Source organism: Solea solea, chromosome 3 (assembly GCF_958295425.1).
Source record: "Solea solea chromosome 3, fSolSol10.1, whole genome shotgun sequence".
In the NCBI taxonomy this organism is placed as follows: domain Eukaryota; kingdom Metazoa; phylum Chordata; class Actinopteri; order Pleuronectiformes; family Soleidae; genus Solea; species Solea solea.
The window spans coordinates 36,486,584-36,499,680 of NC_081136.1; the positions used below are offsets into that span (position 1 = coordinate 36,486,584).

The 13,097-nt window shown below is 44.4% G+C and overlaps 1 protein-coding gene across 1 annotated transcript in view; it reads right to left on the bottom strand.

Moving 5' to 3' along the window:
* Window positions 1–13,097, bottom strand: part of plxnb2a.1 (plexin b2a, tandem duplicate 1) — a 73,877-nt gene that overhangs the window by 32,015 nt on the left and 28,765 nt on the right. The window contains exon 2 of the mRNA XM_058624405.1: window positions 8,204–8,258. The gene's annotated coding sequence lies outside the window, so the exon portion shown is untranslated. The remainder of the gene's footprint in view (window positions 1–8,203; window positions 8,259–13,097) is intronic.

Genomic DNA, 13,097 nt, shown 5'->3' on the forward strand with positions numbered 1-13,097 from the left:
AGAGGACGTTTAAATCTCCAAAAACACAGAAAAGAAGCAGAAGAACAACTAAAGGACGATAAACGGGATTTTACAGCCTCACTGTGTCCAACACGTTTAAGACGTCACAGACTTTTAGAAAGGAGGAGGACAGAGGACGACAGAGGAGGACAGAGGAGGACAGAGGACGGCAGAGGAGGGCAGAGGAGGGCAGAGGACGACAGAGGACGACAGAGGACGACAGAGGAGGGCAGAGGAGGACAGAGGACGGCAGAGGACGACAGAGGAGGGCAGAGGACGGCAGAGGACGACAGAGGAGGGCAGAGGACGGCAGAGGAGGACAGAGGACGACAGAGGACGACAGAGGAGGGCAGAGGACGACAGAGGAGGGCAGAGGACGACAGAGGACGACAGAGGAGGGCAGAGGAGGACAGAGGACGGCAGAGGACGACAGAGGAGGGCAGAGGACGGCAGAGGACGACAGAGGAGGGCAGAGGACGGCAGAGGAGGGCAGAGGACGACAGAGGACGACAGAGGAGGGCAGAGGACGGCAGAGGACGGCAGAGGAGGGCAGAGGACGGCAGAGGAGGGCAGAGGAGGGCAGAGGACGGCAGAGGACGACAGAGGAGGGCAGAGGACGGCAGAGGAGGGCAGAGGACGGCAGAGGACGGCAGAGGACGACAGAGGACGACAGAGGACGACAGAGGACGACAGAGGAGGGCAGAGGACGACAGAGGAGGGCAGAGGAGGGCAGAGGACGACAGAGGACGACAGAGGAGGGCAGAGGACGACAGAGGAGGGCAGAGGAGGGCAGAGGACGGCAGAGGACGACAGAGGACGACAGAGGACGACAGAGGAGGGCAGAGGACGACAGAGGACGACAGAGGAGGGCAGAGGACGGCAGAGGACGACAGAGGAGGGCAGAGGACGGCAGAGGAGGGCAGAGGAGGGCAGAGGACGACAGAGGACGACAGAGGAGGGCAGAGGACGACAGAGGACGACAGAGGACGGCAGAGGACGGCAGAGGAGGGCAGAGGACGGCAGAGGAGGGCAGAGGAGGGCAGAGGAGGGCAGAGGACGACAGAGGAGGGCAGAGGACGGCAGAGGAGGGCAGAGGAGGGCAGAGGAGGGCAGAGGAGGGCAGAGGAGGGCAGAGGACGACAGAGGAGGGCAGAGGACGGCAGAGGAGGGCAGAGGAGGGCAGAGGACGACAGAGGAGGGCAGAGGACGACAGAGGACGACAGAGGACGGCAGAGGACGGCAGAGGCGGGCAGAGGACGGCAGAGGAGGGCAGAGGAGGGCAGAGGAGGGCAGAGGACGACAGAGGAGGGCAGAGGACGGCAGAGGAGGGCAGAGGACGACAGAGGACGGCAGAGGACGGCAGAGGACGACAGAGGACGGCAGAGGCGGGCAGAGGACGGCAGAGGAGGGCAGAGGAGGGCAGAGGAGGGCAGAGGACGACAGAGGAGGGCAGAGGACGGCAGAGGAGGGCAGAGGAGGGCAGAGGACGACAGAGGACGACAGAGGAGGGCAGAGGACGACAGAGGACGGCAGAGGAGGGCAGAGGACGACAGAGGACGGCAGAGGACGGCAGAGGAGGGCAGAGGACGACAGAGGAGGGCAGAGGACGACAGAGGACGACAGAGGACGACAGAGGAGGGCAGAGGACGACAGAGGAGGACAGAGGAGGACAGAGGAGGGCAGAGGAGGACAGAGGACGACAGAGGAGGGCAGAGGAGGGCAGAGGAGGACAGAGGAGGGCAGAGGAGGGCAGAGGAGGGCAGAGGAGGGCAGAGGAGGACAGAGGAGGACAGAGGAGGACAGAGGACAGCGTGTACGACAATAGCACCACAATGAACCGTGAGTCTCAGCTGAAGTTAAAATCATGACAGTCAATGATTCACGACATCGAAATCATCCGGGAGATTAAAATCTGTTAAAAAAAAGGAAAAAAAGAAATCCAGCCTGCAGCAAACACGGAGGAGGAGAAAGAAAGAAGAGCTTTACAGAGTACTTTCATTATCTGACGTGATCCTTCCTCCAGCTTTAGGAACTGTTTGAATAGAAGGAAGTTCACTCTCTCACACACACACACACACACACACACACAGAGAAATGGAGCTCCAGGGGAAGATAATCTGCAGAGAATAATTTTGTTCAGCCATTAAATCCTCCCAGATGCTTCTGGAGGAATGTGAACGCTGGTGAGGTTGAAAATAAAAGAGCGCTCACGCTGGCGGCGTTTACGCTTCACGACGAAGAACAAAGCGCCGGTTTGTCACGGCGCGACAAACGAGTCAGACGCACAACACACACACACACAACAGAGATGTTTGTCTGTTTATTCAAAGTGTGTTCATGCGTTCATTCTGACCTGTCGAGTGTGAACGTGCTGCTACGTCACACACTGTAAACTCCAGGGAAACGTCAGTGTCAGGTGTCAACGTGGACTTAATCTGTGACATGAACACAACAATGTAGATTCAGACTATATTTGTCTGATAAACGTGTGATAACAGAAGTTTTACAGGTTCATCCTGGAGACCACGACCAAAACTGCCTCTTTATTTCTGAAACTAAAAATCAGTGAGTATAGATGTAGCATGAGGCAAGAAACCCAGCTAATGTTAGCCGAAAGATGGCTAAAAAAGCCTAAAGTTGCTCAAAAAGTAGCATAAAGTTAGCCAAAACATAGCTAAAGATAGCAAAAACAGCTGAGATTTTGTCAACAGATAGCTTAAGGTTAGCTAACAGACAGCTAAAAGTGGGTTAACAGAAGGTTATGTGTGAAAATTTGGACAAGAGATAGCCCAAGGTTAGCTCACTTAGCCACAGAACACAAAGCTGTGTGTCAAAGGATAGTTAAAGTTTAGTAAAGGAGAGCTAAATTTAGCCAAAAGAGAGTTTAAAGTTTACAAAAATGTAGCTAAAGGTTAGCAAACAGAAAGCTATGTATTAGAAGTTAGCTAAAGAAGGGCTAAAGCAATAGCTAAATGTTTATATAAGACAAAAACACACCACCAAACATGTTAATGAGGTGGGAGCTAAATGCTAACATCTGCAACAAAGTTAGCCTGAAGAGAACATTAGCATCGCTATCAAATCAGCAAAGAAAAGTCTGTAAACGCCGAAAAAAGAAAATTGACACCAGTGAACGTGTTTGACGTAAAAATGAAACTAATTCATAAAGAGAAAAACATGTCGCTCGTTATATTTACACAAAACTACACACAAGACTGTTCAAACACACACACACACACACACACAGATCCTTGAATAGTACGAGACGAGTCAGAGAAACTGCAGAGATTTCTACCATATGTGGAAGACATTAGAACTGGACCTGTTGCTATGGAGCGCGCACACACACACACACAGACACACACACACAGTAAAAATGCAGAGAATAATAGAGCAACAGTCTGCAGAGAAGCTGTTAAAGTCATCAGAGGTGGAGGAGGAGATGAACTCTCTCCTCTTCTTCTGCCCTGCAGTTTTTCAAAGTTCATGCGTAATAACACAAAATATGAAGCTGCAGTTTTTCCTGATTCAGCTTCTTGTGTCATTAAAATAACAAAAGAAAGAGTGGAGGAAAAACAACAGTACTGGACGACGTGTTCACACGTCAGTCACATGTCAACGCAGACAATCTGTGCTTCAACTCACGCTGTGTTACATTTAAAACAGTTTCACAGATCATGTGACACATGTTTCCAGGCGTGTTTCAAAGATCATGTGACACAGTTTCCAGGCGTGTTTCACGACACTACATGAAAACATAGCAGTGTAAACGTAGCCCGTGTCTGATTTAACCCTCAAACATCCACAATAGCGGCTAACGCTCAGCCACAAGATGGATAACATAGCTGCAAGTTGGAGAAAAGTTATCTAAAGTAGAGCTAAATGTTAGCTAAAGATAGCCAAAAGTTAGCTAAAGTAGAGCTAAATGTTAGCCAAAGATAGACAAAAGTTAGCTAAAGTAGAGCTAAATGTTAGCCAAAGATAGACAAAAGTTAGCTAAAGTAGAGCTAAATGTTAGCTAAAGATAGCCAAAAGTTAGCTAAAGTAGAGCTAAATGTAAGCCAAAGATAGACAAAAGTTAGCATAAGTGGAGCTAAATGTTAGCCAAAGATAGACAAAAGTTAGCTAAAGTAGAGCTAAATGTTAGCCAAAGATAGACAAAAGTTAGCAAAAGGATAGCTTAAAGTCAGACAGCTTAAATTGGCCAAAAATATGCTAAAAGTTAGCTGAAAGTAGGCCAACAAGAAAACCAAAGTAGAGGTTAAAGTTAACCAAAAGATAACTTGAAGTTAGATAAACGACAGCTTAAAGTGTATGAAAATGTAAAAATGTAGCTAACTGACAGCTATGGGTCAAAGGTCAACAGTTCCTTCAGTTTTATTTATAGAAGCGTATTGCTAAGCGTACGCTAGCTCAGCAAACACGGAGGAAAACAAACGTTCTTTTACAAACAATTCCTGAAGAAAAAAGCTCATTTAAAACTAAGTTCAACTTTAAACGCCAACAAAAAACACGAGTTTATGAACGTTCAAAAAAATAAACACATTTTCTTCTTTTTCTGAGCGCAGATGAAAGAAAAGAAGAAATGGAGACAGTGTGTGTGTGTGTGTGTGTGTGTGGTTCTCTCTCACACACACACACACACACACACACACACACACACACGGTTGGCAGATAATAACAAGTTTGCTGCGACTCATCAACTCTGAGTCTCCTTCACTATCCTTCATTCCTTCTATACTTCCTTTCCTCTCCGCTCTTCCTTTGTTTTTGTACAGTGTGTTTTTCTTCTTTCTTTCCTTCTGTAGCTTTTCTTCTTTTTCTTCTTCTCGACATTCATTCTTTCCAGGTTTCGTCATCTCACTCCTGCATCATCTATTCATCATTATTCTGATGTCCTTCCCTCCCCCCTTCCCTCCCTCCTTGCCTCCTCTCTTCCTAATATTATAAATTAATGACTTGATTAAGAGAAAATAATGAGAGCGATGGACACACACTGAGATTTGGCAAATCTGAGGAGACGTCTGCCATCTGTGACTCTGTGTGTGTGTGTGTGTGTGTGCTCCTGTGTGTGTTACCTCCTCAGGACCTCAATAAACACTGACCTTGTCAGGACCAGTAGAGTCCTCATGGAAACCAAAACCTGGTCCTAATGAGGCAGAACCTCATAAACTCATTTCTGAGCAACTGGTTCAAGTTTAGGACTAAGATTTGGATTGTGGTTAGGATTCAATAAATGAATGTGTGTGTGTGTGTGTGTCATAGTGTGTGTGTGTGTGTGTGTGTGTTGAGACAAAAATGGACAAAAATGGCGTCCAGTCAAAACCCACACACCTCGAATTTCATGCTGTGACACAAGTCTGGGACTAAACCCAAACACAACACACACACACACACACACTATGACGCACACGCACACACACACACAAACTATGATGCACACACACAGACACACACAGCTGCAGACACTGTGAGATTAATAGAAAAGTGAAAAAGCGACAACTTGATGAAAGTTCTCTGACAGTCATAAGTCATGTAGAGTTGCTGCGCGCACGCACACACACACGCAGAAACACACACACGCAGAAACACACACACGCAGAAACACACACACACACACACAGAGACACACAGACACACACAGAGAGACACACACACAGACCCACACACAGACACACACACACAGACACGTCTCTGTGAAGGTCAGCATTGATATTTTGTGGCCAGACGTTGCCGACGGCTCATATTTCCCTCTGATGGTCAATATTTAAACAACAATGTAGCGTCTGCAGAGTCAGGGGCGGCCATTTTTATTTCATACACTTCTTAAATACTTATGAGCCTTTTTTTTGCTCCGCCCGCCTCAGGATTTACTTCAGTCATCAAACGTGAGAAGAATAAAGATGTGGCTGCAGGAGGAGAAGTCGCCGTTAATAATATAATATGAATGAAACATTTATGTTAGAAAACGTGAGATTGTAACGACATTTTGATGAAACTGTGATTTATCAAAGCTGTTTTTAAACGCTGTCATCCGCTAGAAGCTTTTATTTTGAAGGAACAACGTCGTGTTGCCGGCCACTTCCCGCTGTTTCCCGCCATAAAAAAAAAATGTATCGTAAAAATGAAGTTTGCATGTGAAGCCTGAGGCTCCGCAGCCAGCGACCAGGACTCATCTGGACTCACACGCCCCCTGCTGGAACCATCTGCTGCAAGACCGCCTGAGGACAGACGCCACAGCAGGGGCTGATGGGAAACGCTTTCCTTGTTTTAAATTCTCAAAGTTCATTTTGGGTTTTTTTGTGGATTTTTTTTACAGTTTTTACTCAAGATCCATGTCAAGTCTCAAGTTAGTCCAGACAAGTCTGATATAACTGGGACGAGACCTGATCTGTCTCAAGTCCTTAAAACTAGTCTCGAATCAGGTGACTTCAGTCACATCAGGCTTCCAGACTTAGCAACAACAACAAAGTTCAAATCAAGTCTTAAGTCTCATCAAAGGACGTAATAAGTTAGTCCAGACAAGACCAAGTCAGCTGGGACAAGGCAACGTTGTGGTGTAAGTTCCTAAAACCCGTCTCAAGTCAAGTCCAAGTCTAAAATCATGTGTGATTCAGTCACATCAGGCCTCAAGTTCCAAGTCTCAAAGGACACACGAAGTTCGCAGAGACGAGACCAAGTCAACATTGGGGTTCTTAAAACTAGTCTCAAGTCAAGTCCAAGTCTCACTTCAACAAATCTAAACTTTAAGTCAAAATCAGATCACATCAAACCTCAAATCTGGTCAAAACCATTATCACACGCAATTCCAAGACGAGTTAAAACTGGGACAATGTAAGTCCAATGGACAATAACAGTAATGAACAATTACACATAATCAGATTAGAGGTTTACAGATACTCAGATTAGAAATTTTACAGATAATCTGATTAGAGATCACACAGAGATTAAAATATCAGCTCGAACAACCAAAGTCCAGTCTGAGATGGAAAAAAAGGAATAAAACTAAACTGAACAAGACACATCAGCTGTGTGTGTGTGTATGTGACACACAAACACACACACACACACACACACACGAGTGAATGACAAGCTACAAGTTTCCACGGATCCTGAGAAAATTACGTTGTTTATGGAACAAGAAAATACGACAAAGGGAAATGAAAGTGAGAACAGTGATGGATGACACCACACACACACACACACACACACACACACACACAGGTTTGACTGCACTGACTAAACAAAGTCTTATCACTACAATTCAAAATCTTAGATCTAAACTTAAACCAGTCCCTCAGAAATGCACTTCTGCTTCATTAGGACCAGGTTTTGGTCTCCATGAGGACTACTGGTCCTGACAAGGTCAGTGTTTATGACAGAAAAGGGTCTTAAAGTGCTTTTAAACCAAATATGATGACAGTTTTGATGTGTGGCGTTCCCCAAGGATCAATACTAGATCCCGTACTCTTTTAAAATCAGTCGTTTTTTTGCAGTGTAGTCAGTATTTCAAATCTTGGTTCTGAGCCGGTCCCTTACAAACGAGGGTCTGCCTCATTAGGACCAGGTTTTGGTCTCCATGAGAACTAATGGTCCCGACAAGGTCAGTGTTTGACAGAAAACGTCCTGAAGAGGAAACACAGACAAGAACATTGTAGCCTAGTCTTCCTAATCTAAATGTTTAGGCCTGACCTTTGACCTAAACCACACACACACACACATAAATGTAAATGGTTTATTTTTATGTTTGAGTTTAAAACTTTGATTTGATTTTAAATGAATATGATAATGTTTGTGTCTTCAAGCAAATAAAAGTACAACAAAGTCATCGAGGACATTTTCAAGACAGGAAAACAAGGGAGGAGACAGGTGTGTGTGTGTGTGTGTGTGTGTGTGTGTGTGAGGGGGTTAATTAGAGGCTGCAGGCCGTTTTTAAAGAAAAGACGTGGACGAGTTTCTGCTGCAGCTCCTCAAACACACACTCTCCTCATATATCAGCCAATTAAACACACACAAACACACACACACACACACACACACACACACACACACACACACACAACTAAATAAACAGCCACAGGCGTTGGTTTGAACCCAACAACAGCAGCAGAGTATGAACTGAATAATTAGTGAATAAAACACTGGACACAAACAGAAAAATAAGGATTTCAGAATAAAGGTCAAAGTTGAAATCATCTCTTACCTGTTTAGTGTTTTTCCCGCCTGTCGATCTCTGATGACATCAAACACTCACTGTCCTGAGAAAGAAAGAAAAAATGTTCAGGTGCATTCTGGGATTTGTAACTCAATCTTTGTGTCATTGGATATCTTAAAAAAAAAGAAAGGTCAAATGTTTGTTTTTCTTTTTTTAGTTGTTTTTTTAAAAGCTTATAAATATATACATGTGTATATATACATATATACATATATATATATATCTTTTATACAGATTGTAATTTATTTTACTGTAAGTTTCAATTCTCATTTATCTTGTATTTTGCTTGTGTGAATGTCATCGATCGTAAGCGACATCTTATTTGATTTGATCTTAAAGGAGAAACGAAATCTAAAAACAAATGCTTCAGCACGTGGAATCACCACAGACACAGAGTTTAAATCATGACAGCAGTCTCACTAACTGCTGATGATACGAGAGCAGAGCTTCTTCCCTCTCTCTGCGGCGACAACGCCGACGCTCGCAGGAAGTTTCCAAGCGACGCCGATAAAAGAAAAGAATCAATTTGGAGACTAATCTTCATAATGAGACAAGGAAACAGATGAAAGAAGGAGAAGAAGGAGAGAGAGTAATGAACAGAGAGCGAGATGCTGCTGAATCAGCAAATCACGTATTTTCATTTCACACCAATGACAACGACACGGTGGAGACAAAACTGACGCTGCAGCAGAGGAGGTGAGACTGTGTGTGTGTGTGTGTGTGTGTGTGTGGGGTGAAGTTTGTTTGGCAGCACTTCTAACAATGTGGAGGCCCTCAGTGTTTCTCCACTCTGTCTCATTCGCTCTATCTCAAACAACCATATGCTTCAAGATAGCACAACCAACTCTGTGTGTGTGTGTGTGCGTGTGTGTGCGTGTGTGTGTGTGTGTGCGTGTGTGTGCGTGTGTGTGTGTGTGTGCGTGTGTGTGCGCGTGTGTGTGTGCGTGTGCGTGTGCGTGTGTCCCATATGTTCACTCAGCTCACATCCAACATCTAAAACATCCAGATGGCGAAGCATCACTCGACACAATGTTTCCTTCCATCACCAGGAAGTGGAAGACAATAAATATTCATGGTGCGGGGCTTCGGGGAGCGCACACGTCGCACGGCAAATATCAGATTGTGATAACAAATAATAAAAAAACCAGAGTTTCTGTTTTTAACACACGAGCAGACTGAGCAGACTGAGCAGGGAGGATGAGGGAATGAGTCTAAATAACCTCGGGGACTGGATTAAATTTGCAAAGGGAACAAAAGCTCCAAACAAACCCTGATCCATTTCTGAGGCTTTTTATCGCCGGGATTTATGTCCTCGCTGCTGAGAACCTGCATCACAGCAACTCCAGTTATTTAAAAAACCAGGAACAAATCAGAGCTGTGAAAGCCTCCTCCATCTCTGCCGTGACAAACACACCAAACCCCAGTTAGAAATCTGCACATTTCAGCGCTTCCTCGCTGGATATTGAAAATAAATGCAGATTTTTGAGGTTTTTCCGAGACTTTTTTCTGATTTAAAACGGATCCACAGTTCAGCTTCACTTTAAACTTGTTAGGTCTGATCACGGCGGTTTAATAATGCTGTCGCTGTGACAAACATTTCAAAATCGGCACATTTGAGCGTTAAAATCAAAGCTGGTTTATAATATTTTTCCAGTTTTATTAAAACTGTCGATTCAGCTTCAGAGGAAACTACTGAATTCTGAGAGGAAACGACTGAATTCTGAGAGGAAACGACTGAATTCTGAGAGGAAACGACTGAATTCTGAGAGGAAACTACAGAAATCTGAGAGGAAACAACTGAAATCTGAGAGGAAACGACTGGAATCTGAGAGGAAACGACTGAAATCTGAGAGGAAACGACTGAATTCTGAGAGGAAACGACAGAAATCTGAGAGGAAACGACAGAATTCTGAGAGGAAACGACTGAATTCTGAGAGGAAACTACAGAAATCTGAGAGGAAACAACTGAAATCTGAGAGGAAACGACTGGAATCTGAGAGGAAACGACTGAAATCTGAGAGGAAACGACTGAATTCTGAGAGGAAACGACAGAATTCTGAGAGGAATGACTGAAATCTGAGAGGAAACGACTGAAATCTGAGAGGAAACGACTGAAATCTGAGAGGAAACGACTGAATTCTGAGAGGAAACGACGAAACATCAACTGAAATAAAACAGAGAAGAACTTAAATATGAGAGGAAGTAGTTCAGATCTGACAGGAAGTAAACAAATCTTGATCAATTCCTTCACAACAAAACTGCTTCTTTCTCAAAGTCGTGGAAGACTAAATATAAATAAATCACAATAGTTTGTTTTATAATTACATAGATTGTTGAAGGAGAACGTGTGATTTAAATCAACTGAATCTGCCACTGATTCTCACACACACACTCAGTTTATTACATTTTCAGGAAGTCATCGTTCATTCTGCTCTCACTCACTCGTTCATTGACCCTGTGCTGACCTCTCTCTCTCTCTCTCTCTCTCTCTCTCTCTCTCTCTCTCTCTCTCTCTCTCTCTCTCTCTCTCTCTCTCTCTCTCTCTCTCTCTCTCTCTCTCTCTCTCTCTCTCTCTCTCTCTCTCTCTCTCTCTCTCTCATAATTAAAGGGTCATTCAGGTGATTTACAGTAAAACTTCCAATCATGTGATTTTTTTTATCATATATATTTACATCAGTAACCATGGTGATTTCACTCCTATTTTTTTAGTCTAAAACTAATGAAGCAGAGTCACAGCAGGAGCTCATCTTCTCTCTCTGTGTGTGTGTGTGTGTGTGTGTGTGTGTGTGTGTGACCTCCACACACACACACACACACACACACACACCTCTGGTAATCTGCCAAGAGACACGGTGGAACAATAGCGGTCAGATTCAGAAACAAAGACGCCAAACAACACACTTTCACTTACGAACACACACACACACACACACACACTGGTCTTGCAGTCTTTGTGAGGACACACCATTGACATAAAACATTCTCTAACCCTCACCCTGACCTTTACCCTTTACCCTTTACCCTTTACATGAAGTCACAGAAAACAACGTGAGCGGAGCTGGAACTGTGCGATGGAAAAGAGTCGCATTTGACGAGACTACACACACACACACACACAATCACTGATTTAACACAGCAGCTCCCCCTGGTGGCAGTTCAGAAGTAAATCACTAGGACTGTATGTTGGTGAGTTATAGACACAATCAACGTATTATAAACTGTGTGTGTGTGTGTGTGTGTGTCCTTAACATAATGAATGTTAACACGAAATGTTTTAACTTTCTGCACAAGTCATTTTTAAACACAGGCAACAAAATGACTGTGTGTGTGTGTGTGTGTCTCTCTGTGTTTGTTTGTACGTCTGTTTGTGTGTGTGTGTGTGTGTGTGTGTGTGTGTGTGTCTCTCTCTGTGTTTGTTTGTGCGTCTGTTTGTGTGTGTGTGTGTGTGTGTGTGTAGGAGGCTCATTTGTGTAGGATTTGAAGTAATTAGAACAGGAAACATGCTGTTGCTTTGGTTTCTCTGTGGAATTAAGTTATGCACAGTCAACACACACACACACACACACACACACACACACACACAGAGAGACAGTCTCAGCTGTAAAACACAAACACAACTTCCTCTTGACCCATTTCCCAAAAACACACACCTCTCTCTCTCTCTCCCACTTCTTTCCTAATTATCTTTCTTTCTTTCTCCTTGTCCTTCTTTCCTCCCTTCATCTTTTCCTTCCTTTTCATTCTCTATTTTTATTTTCTGTCTCTCCTTCTCCCTCTTTCTTTACTTAAGTCCCGTTCTCTCTTTCTTTCCTTCTCTCTCCATCTTTTTCTTTCCTTTTCATTCTCTATGTCCTTCCTTTCCTCTCCTCCGTCATCTTTCTTTCCTCGTGTTTCCTGTGACTGATCTCATGTTCAGAGTTGATGAGGAACATGAAGAACATGTGAGAACATGTGAGAACATGAGGAACATGAGGAACATAAAGAACATGAGGAACATGAGGAACGTGAAGAACATGTGAGAAGATGAACATGAAGAACATGTGAGAACATGAAGACATATCAGGTGACGTTAGGTGGACCTTAAAACTTGACAAAATCTAACAAAGTAATCCTGAATTTCATCAAACAGCCACGTCTTTATGTATACGTTAAGGGAACAGATGAGGCGTGGTGAATGAACTGGAAGATTTTTACTCTCTGAAGTCACCAGTGCGGTCGTAACGACGCCTGAGAAATCTACACGAGGTCACTGCGCAGCCTCCGTCTCCTGTGGACGTCCACCTGATTGGACGTCCACTTGATTGGACGTCCACTTGATTGGACGTCCACCTGATTGGTCGTCCTGGGAACATCTTCACGTAGTTTAACGTCTGATCTATGGGAGACGTTGGTGTAAATCTCCACTGCTCTGTCTCCGTCCTCCCTGCTCTGTCTCCGTCCCTGAGGACATCAGACGTCCACATGAGCACAAACAGATGGTTCTCTCATGCACCAAAAAAAAGAAAAAAGCAGAGACCCAGAGTTCCCAAACTCTGGGTCAGGACCCACAGTTCGGTCACAGTATATAATTCTTGGGTCCCCAAACAAATTCACAGAATTTTCCCAATGTGTCCCAGACTCCTCCCCCTCTCATTTTTAAACACCAGTTCTGACGCAAATTTCACGACCAGGCCACGCCCCCTGCCCCAGCTCTCCACCAACTTCTTGGCATTTATCAAAATCAGGCATTGGGCGGAGTTAACTTTAGACGTTCAAAGAACATAGTGAACAACTGCACTGACTGACGTAATCTGAGTACATTCAGCGGAATAATCTGATTATGTCAGAATAAGTGCAGGACACATTATTTATCAGAGCAGGCGACAATAAAACACTCATAATC